Genomic DNA, 13739 nt, shown 5'->3' with positions numbered 1-13739 from the left:
TTCATTCATCGTCAAGTTTCCAGGCCTTAGCAGAGGGCAGAGGGAGGGGAAAAGTGAAGAGGAGGGTTTGTACATGTGGGAGAAGAAGAGGCTACAGTGGAGCACAGTCCCTCAGCTCATGGGAACAACTGGGGTCCAGATTATCGGAGGGGCAAGCCCTACCTTTGAAAGGAGATGAGATGGATGCAATGGATGCCGAGCTTGAAGGCAAGCGTTCAAAGGTCTGCTCTCTGAGTGGCTGGGAACGGTGCTGGGAAGCCGAGCCTTCTGTTCAAAGTGAAATGAAGAAAAACTGAGAGGACCTCTTTGGCCCTTTCTGAAAATTCAGTGTCGTCAGAAAGGTGAATTCGAATAGGTAAAGCATGAAGTGAGCTCAGAACAGTAAAGTGAATATTAGCAGTAGCAGTGGATGATAGCAGTAGCCCGGAATTAATCTTCTAGACTAGTTTTTCACCATGTGTTCAGTTGAAATTGAGTTTCCTTAGGCATAGCCGAGAGACCCTTTAGGCCCTGGCTGGTGCCAGTGGTGAAGCTCTGGAACTACTGACCTAACGGTTGGTGGGACCAACTCATCCAGAGGGGCCGTGGAAGTATGGTCTGGTGAACTGCTTTTTGAAGGGCACAGGCTTAAAGACCTGCGGAGCAGCTGTGCTCTACACCGAGGGTTGCCTTGAGTCGGAGTCAACTGGGTGTCAACTAGCAACGACAAGCGTATTCTACCTCTGGGAGATTTTGATCAGTATCTGTGTTCTACTCAGGGTTCTGTGAATGCTCACCTATAAACTTACCAGCGGATCTCCTAGGCGATGCACCCAAACGTGGTAAGGTAGAGGAGCAGCCAAAAAGAAGAAGCCTCTTGACAAGATGAAGTGGCACGGTGGCTGCAGCAACGGACCCAAACATAAGAACAATTGTGAGGATGGTGCAGGACCGGGCAGTGTTTCTTTGGGTTGTACAGAGGGCTGCTATGGGTTGGAATGGATTCGATGGCACCTAGCAACAACACGCACCCAAACATAGCTGTAGTGTCTAAGGTACACACACACACACACACACACACACACACACACACACACGCACGCTGAGGAAGGGGCAGAGAACTGCACATTTTCAATAATCTTGCAAAGGCCAACTTGCTCCGAACTGTGTGTCCTATTGGCTTTCCATGGGGTCTAACATTTCCACCCGTGAGTCACTGTTTTGAATTAAGACATGGCCTGCTTTTTGAAAGACCAAGACTTTATACTCATTACCCTATGAATCTTGATTCTATCACTCAGTTAACTGCCACCTAGGAGAGATTAGGCGTGTCAAGATTGGGCACCCAAGCTAGGTAAAACTAAGTGTGCATGTGTGTGTGTGTTGAGCGGGCAGAGATGGAGATCAGCTAGGTGCTTCTACGTGATGGAAGGTACCGCGTTAGCACAGACTGTCTGTCTGGCTTTCCGTTCATTCGTCCGTTTGTCATACTGTGGTGGCAATGATGCTAAAAGCTCTGCCACTGTGATTTCCATGACCAATGGGGTCACCAAGGGTGGACAGCTTTCAGCGGAGCTACCAAATGAAGGCAGGCCCACTCTCCAAATTCAGCCAATGAGAACGTCCTGGATCACAACAGAACGCTGTCTGACTTCCGTGCTTTGGATACCTTCTCCGGAGAGCTCAGTGGATACAGGAAGGCGCCCTGTTTGGTGAAGCCGAGGGGTCTGCGGGCAAGGGCCCCTCCACGCACTGGATAAGTCCCACAGCTAAAAGAATGAACTTTCACGTGCTTTTGGGAGATTGGCGCAGGGCCAGGCCGTGTTTCCTTCTGTCATATGTACAGGTTGCCATGTGTTGGAGTGGACTGGATGGCAGCTATCAACCACAATCTAATTGGGAGGGACCCACCTATTTACCCAGTGGCTGCTCATGTTAGTCTTTCAGATTACGCCGCTTATCCAGAGCAGGTAGAAAGTAAGGAGTTCAGTCCGTGGCACGCGAAGATCTGTCCTGGTTTGTCCTTGACCGCCTTAGATGGTGCCGAGCTTTGCATTTGTCCCTGGTCCCTTTGTAATGGTGGATACTGAGGCCGTGGGCTAACACATGGAGCTCAGCATTGCTTTAGGGAACCTGGGGATAAGTCAGAGTCACAGAGAACACCGTCTGAGAAGGAAACTTTTATGGTTCTCAAAGGCCTGAGGAGAAATAAATACTGTGAAGTGGCCCCAGTTGTACCTGCTTCACAGCGGGCGGTGCGTTGTTTTTTTTTTTTGGCTCAGCCAATGTTAAGAGTCACCTACTTGTCCAAGTACAGGCAGCCTATAAAGACAAAGCTTTTTCAGTTGCCTTCTCTTGATGTGGATTATCAAACAAGGAGTGTCTGTGCTATCAAATAAAACCATCCACCCATCTGAACCAACTGAATCTAAGAGATTTAGACACGAAAGCTGCTTTTTCCCTGTAATTTTTTTTAAAACATTGATATAATACTATTGATATTCTGTTTTTTTTTTTTTAACGCTTTGTCTGTCTTCTAATATATGATGAAATGTGAGCTGAGCAATGATAATATAAACCAAAATAGTTCAGATTTTTATCTGGAACTCTGTAATTGAAAAAAGAACTTATATACAGGCATACCTCATTTGATCATGCTTTATTGCATTTCATTGATATTGCCCTTCTTCTCTAAAAACAAAACAAATGGAAAGGTTGTGGAGCCACCTTCTAGAGGCCAAGCCTGTGGGTGTTATCTTCCCAACGGCTTGTGCTCACTTTGTGTCCATGGTTACATTTTGGCCTTGCGATATTTCCCACTTTGTCGTACTGGTTTTGCACACTTCACAGACTGCGGTCGACTGTGGCCCTACCTTATCTAGGCACTGGGAAACCACACAAGGCCTGTGTGACCGAGCTTGCGCTAACTCTGGGGCATGCCCCTACGACTTCCACAGAGGACTACAGCCAAAGATATTAAAACTCAAACAAACAAACAAACAAAACAACCCACCCCACCAAAAAACTCACTGCCATTGAGTCACTGCCAACCTGCGGTGACCCTAGAGGACGCAGTAGAAGTGCCCCGGGGGTGTCTGACATGGAAACTCTCCACGGGAGTAGAAAGCGCATCTTTCTCCGGAGGAGCAGCAGGGTTTTAGATTGCGGATCTTGAGGTTAGCAGCGCAGTGCATAGCCACTCCTCCAGGAGGGTGCCTCTCCCTGGAGATACTAGTTGTGGTGACTTGCTATGGGTCTTCTAGAATGTCGGGAGGAATTACCTGAGAGAAAGAGACTTTAGGAGATGACTGAACTTTACGCCCGAAGCCAACTAGAATCTGTCCAGTTTTCAAAGGCGCACCTGGACTGCCCTTGTTCCAGGGCATTGAGCATCCCTGACTGCCAGGCACCAAATACCAGGAGGTGCTCTCGCCAGCACTTTGGACATCCTGTCCCCTTGTGGGAGGGAACGCGGCTTCGAAACAATCAGCTGCATGAGTGAAAGAGGAGGCTTTCTACTCTCATGAAGAGTTAGCACACAGGGGCAGTTCTATTGTATCCTATAGTGTGGCTACCAGTCAGCCTCCACAGTGAGTTTGGTTGGCTCCTTGTGAGCATGCACAGATCCTTCCTAACATAGAAACAGACACTTAAACCCTCTCTCCATCTTTCTTTCCATCTCACTCGAACTAGACACTGGTGACCACTGTCCTCCTGGTCCTCACCACACCCCTCTGTAAGCATTGAGTACTGCGTATTGTTGGGTGATAGGCATGGTGAGTTACATCTTGGACTGCTAACTGCAAAGTTGGCAGTTCAAGACCACCACCTGCTCTGTGGGAGAAAGATGAGGCTGTCTTCTCCTGTAAAGAGTTACAGACTCAGAAACCTGTGGGGTAGCTCTAGCCTGCCTTATAGTTGCTTGGACCCAGTGGCAACGAGTTTGGTTTTTGTTTTATTAGATAGCTTTTGAGTTGTTGCTGAACTGCTGCTGTATTTGGACTTGTATGTCAGCCTTACGCTTCTCTCTGCCCTTAGTAATATTGAGCACAGTTTCCAATACATACCTAATTTGCTAGTTTCAGATTTCTTGTGACTTGTTGCAATGTTTTAATATTTGTTTTCTAAGAAGATTTTTAAGAAAAAAAAGCTTTTCTGGTTTATCTATCAAATGTGGAATTTGACAACAGCTTTTGTTTTAAATGTAATGGAAATGTGTAGAGCTATTATTCTTAGCAGGTGTAGGTCCCTTTGCTCGGGCCCCACCAGCCAGGGCTATAACTGAAGTTCAATCACAGTAACAAAGCAGCTTGAATTCAACTTTCACAGTGAAATTCACGGGACATCTGTTCTCAAAGCTGCCCTCTTGTAAGATAACAGCACAGGATCTTTTTTCCATTGAGGACTTTTTGGAGGACTCCGGTCATGAAGCATTGTTCTTTCCTGGGACTTCCAGCACTGGCTGTTTAGCAGGGTCATCTCCCCTTCCTTCCTTATCCTGGCCACTGCCCCACCACCCTCCCCAGATGTCTCCCCACCAGCAGGGCCCCCAGACTCGCAATGACCTGCGGGGGGCTCGTCTCAGCTCTTGCTTCCCTCCACCGATCCTGCACATTTGTCTTCTCATTCGTCTCGGTTCTGACACTCCTCCCTCGGACTTGGGCTCGTTGTTAGGTACTGTTGCAGCGATTCCCGTTCATGGTGACCCCGTGTGATGGAGTAGAAAGGCCCCTTGGGGTTTGCTGGAGGAGCCCTGGTGTCCCAGGGGATAAGCACTCAGCTGCTAACGGAAGGGCAGCACTTTGAACCCACCAGCTGATTCACAGGAGAGGGACATGAGCCTGCTTTTAGGAAGATTGGCGCTCTGTCCTGTAGGGTTTCTGTGTTAATGACCCCGGAGCCAGCCCCTGACTCGTGTGGACCCACTGCACAATGAAACAGTCTGCCCAGTGCCTCATGCTTGCTTCTTGGTCGAACTGCCTCACTCCAAAGGGCTTTTATTGGCTGCTTCTCAGAAGTAGATGGCCAGGCCGTACTTTTTCCTCTCTCCATCTGGACACTCTGCTGGATGCTCAGCTTCATAGTGTGTGTTAGTCAGGGTTCTCTAGAGAAATAAAACCAAGACACTTATGAATATATATAGATGTAGCTATGGATTGGTTTATACAGTGAGAAGGAATATAGCAGTTAATTAGTCCACACAGCAGTACAGAGGGCTCAGTTCAATGTTCAACTCACTTTCTTGGAACAGTTAATATACTGGAAGTCCTTCAACTCATGGGCTTCTAGTCCAAGGTCAAGGAAGCAGATAGCAGAGTCTTCCCCCAAGCATGACAGGCAGAGTCTGCCTGCAGGCAGCAAACAGCAGGGTGGGTCAGCAACAGTCAGTAGCACGGCAGCTTAGCGAAGCAGTCCCTGATGGGATCTTGAACTCCAGCAATGCATGGCGAACTCTAGAAATGCATGGTGGCAGGATCTACCCACCTCAAGCTCAAGTGATGTACGCCCCAGCAGTGTGGTGAGTCAGGTCTTGAAGGAGTCTGAAGCTTTAGTGACACGATGCACATGGCTTGGCCCACAGGTAGTGGAGCACACGAGCTCCAACAACAGCATGCTGGTCAGAGCAACAGGGAGGAAAAGAGAAGATGGGATGCTGGCAATATTTATCTCTGTCACCCTCCAATCAAGCTGCAACCCGATTAAACTCCACCCACATATTCCTATTGGCCTAGTTGGCACAATAAACCTAACTATCACATAGTAACCTACAAGTGTCCATTGACAGATGGTTGGTAGCCATGCAAGAAGTGCATTGAATGGAACTTGAACCTGGGTCTGCTATATGGAAGGTGGGGATTCTACTACAGAACCACCAATGCCTCTATATAATAGGTTCCCAAAGTCCAAACCCACTGCTCTCCAATCCATTCTGACTCATGTTGACCCTGCATAGCAGGGGTGGTGGTGGATGCCATCGAGTTGGTTCTGACTCATAACGACCCTGTGCACAACAGAAGGAAACCCTGCCCAGTCTTGCGTCATCCTCACAATTGTGCTTATTTTTTAAAAATTTATTTTATTATTTTTTTATTGTGCTTATTTTTGAGCCGATTGTTTGCAGCCACTGTGTCACTCGTCTTGTGAATGGCCTTCCTCTTTTTCGCCGCCCCTCCACTTTACCAAACATGGTGTCCTGGTGAGAACAGGATTTAGAAAACAAAGGCTCTCCACCTTTCTCAGGTCCTGCGATTCCTTGAGACTCTGACAGAAGGTATGCGTGCTCTTGTCAGAAAAATGCACTTGCACACAACATTTTGCCCGTGAGCCTATGGTGCTCATGAATTCTATACAGTCTACCCACGGATCATATGTTAGGAATTCCTGGCTTAATGAATGTTGCCATAATCCATAGGCGTTTCCCATAGGGTGAATTACCTTTCTCTTCTCAAAGTAAAAAATGGGCCATCCTGTAGCTTACAAAATGGGAGCAAACGTCTAAGCGAGGCTCTCTCCTCTCTAGGCCCCAGCTCAAGTGCTCCTTGCTCAGCCTGCATTCCTGACTCCCCTGGGGGACAGTGCCAGGATGCCTGCCTCCCACTTTGTTTCTGTAAGTTGTTCAGCCGCTCAGCACATCCAATCTTTCTTAGACTGAATTCAGGCTTTCAGGCCTCAGCAGATGAACAAACGAGTGAGTTTTCACACCTGCCAGCTACTGGCTCAGCTTCAGCTGCATGTCCCTCTTGCCTGTGTGTGCGATGCGTTAACTTGCACTAACTTTACAAAAACGAGTGGGAAAATATACCCACTATCATTGAATTGATTCCAACTCATGCTATTGTTGTTGTTAGATGCCATTGAGTTGGTTCCGACCCATAGCGACCCTATGCACAACAGGACACACTGCCCAGTCTTGTACCTTCCTCACAATTGTTCCTGAGCTTGAGCCCATTGTGGCAGCCACTGTCGACCCACTGTGTTGAGGGTCTTCCTCTCTTTCACTGCCCCTCTACCTAGCATCCTTCTCCAAGGACTGGTCTCTCCTGACATAGCCAAAGTATGTAAGACAAAGTCTTGCCATACTTGCCTTCAAAGGAGCACTCTGGCTGTACCTCTTCCAAGAAGGATCGGTTTGTCCTTTGAGCAGTCCATGGAACTTTCAAGATTCTTCCCCAGCACCACAATTCAAAGGTATTAATTTGTCTCCAATCTTCTTTGTTCAGTGACCGACTTTCGCATATAAAGCAATTGAAAATACCATAGCTTGGGTCATGCACAGCTTAGTCCTCAAAGTATCATCCTTGCTTTTCAACACACAAGAGGTCTTGTGCAGCAGATTTACCCAATGTTAATCTGTCTTCATCAATGTCTTTGATCTTTTGACTGCTGCTTCCTTGGCTCATAGTGACCATAAATGCCGGTGTCAAGGGTGTGAATCTCTATGGGAGCAGTTAGCCTGCTCTCCTCCCTCAGATTGGCTGGTAGGTTTGTGTCCTGGGAAAATAGGAAAATAAAAATTAGATATTGGTGAAGAAGCTAGGGTTCGATCATCTCAATACAATCATATTTGCTGTAGCATCAATTCCAACTTACAGTGACCCTATAGGACAGAGCGAGACTGCCCCCAGGGTTTTCAAGGCTGTAAATCTTCACGGAAGCACTTAACCACATCATTCCTCCTTGGGGCAGATGGTGGGTTCAAACCCTCAAGCTTTGGGTTAGCAGCTGAGCATCTCACCACTGTACCATGAGGGCCCATGTGTTAGTCTGGGTGGACTAGAGAAACATTCACAGACACTCATGTGTATAAGAAAGAGCTGTATATAAAAGAGCAATTATATATTAAGAAAACATCCCAGCCCAGTCCAGATCAAGTCCGTAAGTCTGATATTAGCCTATATGTCCCATACAATCTATAAATTCCTCTTCAGACTCATGAAACACATGCAATGATGGCGAATACAGGAAGATCACAGGCCAGTGGGTGGAAAGTCTTGTGGATCCAATGGTGGTGTAAGTATTCCAGCACTGGCAGGGGCCCTCACGTGGCTCCTCCAGCTCCAGGGTACTAGCATAGCTCCATGTGTCTTGTCAGCAGGAAGTGTCACAGGGAGTGAGCATTTGTCCTGCCTCCAGTGAGCTATTTATCTTCGTAATGCCTCCAAATGCGGTCATCAAGCTGTGACCTGATTGACAGTCTAAACTCTACCCCTTCACTCTTAATAGTTTCAGATTGACAGCAGATTATGTAACTACCACAGCCCCTAATATAGTTATCAGCTGTCCCTAACCAGAGAATTGTCAGCCATTAGTTTGACCTCACTAAATGTAAGATGGTGCTGAATTCCATTAATTGGGGAAAACAAAAATCAAGTACATGTGAGGAAAACTAGAATACATATCATTGAAAATTCTGACTACAGGTGAGTATATAATCAGGGATTGGGTGGTAGAAACCATAAATGTGCTTGGTAGCTAGCTGAAAGATTGGCAGTTTCAGGCTATCCAGAGGCACCTCCAAAGAAAGGCCTGGCGATCTACTTTGGAAAAATCGGCCATTGGAAACCACGTGTGTGGCATGACTCTCACCCATGTGGTTACCATGAATCAGAGTGGATGTGATGGCAGCTGGCTTTGAACTCGGGGTGCAGCTTTTGGCTCTCTGGGAGAGGACCATTGGAGCCCTGGTGGTGTAGTGGGTTATGCATTGGGCTGCTAATCGCAAGGTCAGCCGTTTGAAACCACTAGGCACTCCCTAGGAAGAAAGATGAGGCTTTCTACTCTCGTAAAGATGTACAGTCTCAGAAACTCACAGAGACAGTTCTGCTCAGAGTGCTGTGCTTTGGGGCTAACTTGCCATGCGAGTGAGTTTGGTCCCTGTAAGAGGGCTGTTTACTCTTGTTGCAGATGTTGTGTGGGGCTTGTGAGGATGCATTATGTCTAAAGCCTGGCCCCGGGGACTTCCTCTGGTTCACAAATGTGTTGCTCCAACCGATCCCCCATCTCAGTGTTTCTGAAACATAACCTGCTCCTTGCTGTGTTGGGGGCCCCTCTGCATCCACGCACAGAGCTGCTTTCCTCTGCCATTATTCCTACCCACCCACCCCACAAGTCCCCGCTGGCCCGTGCATGGCTCCGCCCATTGGTTAGATGTTTATGGCTGTATCCCAGCCAGACTGTGAGCTCCTTAAGGACAGGGGCCGGGTCTCTTGTATTGGAATAATTCTTCTCTGGGTGGGGCTGGATAGGGCTTTGCCTACGCTGAGTACCAGTGAACAGACTTTCAGACTTGGGAGAGGATTTAGAGATCTTGTTACCAATGAGGAGATAGATGCCTTCGTAGAGGTGGTATCCTGCCCAGGATGATCGAGTGATTGAGTTTTGTCACAACCACGAAGGGTGCACCCAGCTGCCATCGGGTTGATCCGGATTCATGGCGATCCCAAACCCACAGCCAAACTCACCGCCATCAAGTTTACCGGACTCATGGCAACCCGATAGCACAGGGTAGAATTGTTCCTGTGAGTGTCTGAGACTGTAACTCTTTACAGGAATAGAAAGCCCCATCCTTTCTCCCGAGGATGGCAGGTGGTTTCGAACTGCGGACCTGTGGTTAGCAACCCCATGAGTAAGCACTCCGGCTCCAGGGCTCCTGGGACAGGGATTTCAGTGGCTGCTTGTTCAGAAGCAGAGCTCCAGGGCTTCCCTTCCAGCTGCAGCTCCACCGGCCTTTCTCCCGACACTGACCACGGGAACAGTTTGCACCACCCAGGGGCTCGTGAAGCCTGTTCCAAGCGGATTAATCACATACGTGCGATTGTAAAGAGGCCATTCAATCTGTGTAGAGAAAGCTTTTAAGGGCTTAATCACTTTGTCTGTGAGCCAGTATATCCTGCGGAAGACAAGACATTTGCGAATGTAGGCTGCACCATTTCAGACTGCCCGGCTCCCCTTGCCCTGCCCACCCCCATTAGGCTGCATTCATGAGAGCTTATCCAACCGTCTCTGTGTTGTTTCTTTGCTAATCTTAGGACATCTCCCTGCACCCCTGAGTTTGCCAAAAAATGCAGCGCTTTGCTTTCAAGCGGCCCAGTCCAGCATTGTTCAGGTAGATCATTCTAGTCGGACCCAGCTCTGGAGATCCTGCCTGGTGTGCCCACCCTTAAGGTGATTTCCACAGTACTTTCTTCTGACCCGTTGTCATTGTGCTAGCGCAGAAGAGTGTTACTTGACCTTGGCCTCACCGCCCAGCTGCTTGACTGCCCCTTGCCGCCTCCTCTGGGGAGTACATATTTCCCCACGAACTTTTGAAGCCCTGTCATATAATTTGACACCCTTAAGTTAGTGTGTTAGTCTGGGGTAGACTAGAGAAACAAATTCTTGGATGCTCATATGTGTGTAAGAGAGTTTTATATAAAAGAACAATTGTATATTGAGAGAACAGCCCAACCCAGTCAAGATCAAGTCCACAAGTCTGGTGGGTATTACCCCATATGTCGATACCAGTCCATAAATTCCCCTTTAGACTCCCGCAGCCATGCAATAACGCAGAATGCAGGAAGATCCCAGTCCAGTGGGTGGAAAGTCTTGTGGATCCAGTGGTGGTAGAAGCATCTCCGCGCTGGGGTGGGTCTCCACGTGACTCCTCCAACTCCGAGGCCATGTGGCTTGTCAACAAGAATGTCTCGAAGGGAGTGAGTGAGCGTCCTGCCTCCAGCGAGCTACTTATCTCCTTGGTGCCTCCAAATGAGGTCATCAAGCTCCGACCTGATTGACAGGCTAAACTTCACCCCTTCGTTCTTAAGTTTCAAGTTGACAACAGATTATGTAACTACCACAGTTAGTAGACACGACCCCGGGTGGCAGAACTGGATCTGCAGTGGGCTGCTAACCCACAAGGTCAGCAGTTTGAAACTGCGTGCTACTCCACGGGACAGAGATGAGGCTTTCTGCTCCTGTGAAGAATAACAGTTTTGGGAAACCCACACGGGCCGTTCTGCACTGTCTCACAGGGTCGCTTTGAGTTGGAAGGGACCCAAAGGCAGTGAGTTGTAGCGAGAGGTCAGTGTGTGGAGCTCGGAATTGACTTTGTGCTTTAGATGCAGAAGGTTGCCCACTGATGCAGCAATAGACTTGAGCCAGTGGTAATTGCTTCCCCCTTTTGAATTTTAAACTGGAAGTGGAAAATTCACCTCCGTAAGAATCCAATAAAATCTCGGTTCTCAAAGTATCAGACTCTCGTGCTACCAAGATCCCTGGCTCTTCTGCTGGGCCATCAAGAATGGGGATCTGAACTGGGCTCCTCCCATTCTGATCATCCAACCCCTTCAGGGTCCAGTACCCACTGAGTCATTTTGATCTGGCGGCTATTTAGCGGGTCTGAAGGAATGCATTGGAAACAAAGATTCATGTCTTAAAGCAACTCGTTTGAAGATGGTTAATCTGTAGTAATAATATTAACCAGGTGGTGTTGAGTGGAGCCGACTCCTGGTGGAGTGGACCTGTGCTCTGTAGAATTTTGCTTGCTGTTGTTCAGGTTTTTATTGTCACTTGGGAGAAAGTTTTCAGAGCAAATTAGCTTTCCGTGCACCAGTTTATGCACATTTTGTTTTGTGACATTGGCTGCAGCTCCCTCACCCTCCGGTGTAACAGTGTCTTTTCCCTTTTCCTCCCTCGGCTCCACATTTCTGTTCACTCTCCTTTCCTGCCCCTTCCCGTCTCTGAGATTTGTTTTCTAGCAAACGCTGCCCTCTTGGTCCCGTGGGCTTGATGGGTCTGCTCCTCCCTGTAGTTATTACGAATTTTATAGGCCTGCCTGTCCTGTAGCTGGAAGTTGATCCTCCGGGGAGGGGTCACTCCAGGCCTGAAGGCTGTCTAAGGGCCCCAGCCTTGTGGGTTTCACTGTCTTGATCAGGCCTGCAAAACTGGTCTTTGTCATGGTTTTGAAATTTGTTCTACATGCCGAGACCCCCCCACCTCCACCCTCCACTTCCCCCGCCTCAGTCCAGAAACTTCTTTTGTGATCCTCCTCACAGCGGTCAGTGGTGTAGCAGCCGGGCACCATCCAGTTCTTCAGGTCTCCGGGTAGTGGAGGCTGTGGTTCTCAGTGTCCATTAGTCCTTGGGACTAATTCTTTCCTTGAATCTTTGATTTCCTTTTTCTCTGGGCAGGGAGAGACAAATGGTTGCTTCTTTGATTGACTGTAAGTTTTTTTGGTTATTGTTGGGGGGTGATTTCCGGAAAAAACCAGAAAACCTCTTAGATAAATTCTAAAAGAGCTGTAACACTTGCTTGTAAGTTTTTAAGACCTTTCTCCTAAGAATTTTTGATAGTTGATTTTGTGAGTGTGTATTTTTCTAAGGCACCCAAACCTCCAGCTTTTTGGTTAGCAGCTAGTGTTTATTATTAACTCACACTCAAAAAACTCACTGCCAACAAGTCAGTGCCTGACTTAAAGTGACCTATAGGACAGGGTAGAACTGGCCCTGTGAGTTTCTGAAACTGTAACTCTTTACAGGAGAAGAAAGCGCCTTCTTTTTCCCTTAGATCAGCTAGTGGTTTTGAACTGCTGACCTTGCAGTTAGTAGCTCAAGGTATAAGTCATCACTGTGCCCCCCAGGGCTCCTGTTTCCTATTCAGGAATAATAATGAATACTAATGGCAGCTAGCATTGATGGAGTGCATGTAATAGGCACTAAGTATTTTCTCCTTTTACTCTGGGTAACTACTGCCTCATCTTCACAACAGTGAGGTAGGCCCTGCTTGACAGGTGAGGAAACTGGCCTAGGGAGGTTAGGTAATAGGCCCAAAGGCACACCGAACACTGCAGGGCTCGTATTGGCCACGGCTTCTGGCCTGCCTTCCCAGCTCAGCGGCTTCGCTTCCTGCGAGCCCGAGTATTTATATCACAAAAGGCTTTGTGCTCAGGTGAGGGCAAGCCAACTCTGGGTGCACACCCCAATTCGGCTACTTCAGGCTGCTCCTTCTCTGTCAAGGCCTGCAACTTGGCTTTTCTCACCTCTTAGAGAAGGTGAGGGCGGGTACGGAGGAGGGCCCCTTCTCTGAGGTAAGCAGGGAAGGACCATTAAAAAGGAATCTCCTTCAAACGGGGGTCGAAATTTCAGAAGCAATAATGGTGGAGACAAGATTCTGAAAATGAAACTGAAATCATGGAAACGAGTCACCAGTGTACATAATGTCGACTTTATTTCCTTGGCTAACAGGTAGCTGGGAATCATGTTAGGTGCCTGGGCTTCCGAGGAAGCCTCAGCTCTGCCACGTCCGGTGTGACCCTGTGCAAGTTTTGTTTCTCATCTCCCTGCTTTTAGAAGGACATGTTGGACCGCTCACTGCAAGGGCAGCAGTTCAAACTCCCCAGTCACTCTGAAAGAGAAAGATGAGGCTTTCTACTCCCATAGAGAGTTACAATCTCAGAAACCCACAAAAACCAGTCTAGACTCTCCTACAAGGATGCAGTGGGTTGGAATTGCCTCACTGGCAGTGAGTTGTTTTGTTGTTGTTGTTTTTTTTTGGGGGGGTGGCGTGTTCATGTGTAATAAGGGAGACTTTTAACAAAATTGATTAACTGCACAACAAGAGACCTAGGACATCACCATATTTTCAAAGAGCTTGATTTTTATTACAAATATCCAAGAGCCTCTTTCATTTCCTCCTGGCATGGCGATATTTGAATTCTTCACCTATCATAATGTTTTTTTCTTTTACACTTGTTCATGGGTCTTTAACACATTCTCAGGAACGCT

The 13739-nt window shown here is 47.8% G+C and overlaps 1 non-coding gene across 1 annotated transcript; it reads right to left on the bottom strand.

Annotated features, from left to right (window-relative positions):
• Nucleotides 1-12201: 12201 nt before the first annotated feature.
• On the bottom strand, nt 12202-12265 carry LOC115873854. The gene has a single exon (XR_004048634.1). It is a non-coding gene; the product is annotated as a U7 small nuclear RNA (small nuclear RNA).
• Nucleotides 12266-13739: the final 1474 nt, after the last annotated feature.

Source organism: Echinops telfairi, unplaced genomic scaffold, assembly GCF_000313985.2.
Source record: "Echinops telfairi isolate 266 unplaced genomic scaffold, ASM31398v2 ScPeMD7_7469;HRSCAF=8507_1, whole genome shotgun sequence".
NCBI classification, from domain to species: domain Eukaryota; kingdom Metazoa; phylum Chordata; class Mammalia; order Afrosoricida; family Tenrecidae; genus Echinops; species Echinops telfairi.
The sequence above is the reverse complement of the archived record's forward strand: the minus strand, read 5'-3'. Positions and strand labels throughout refer to the sequence as shown.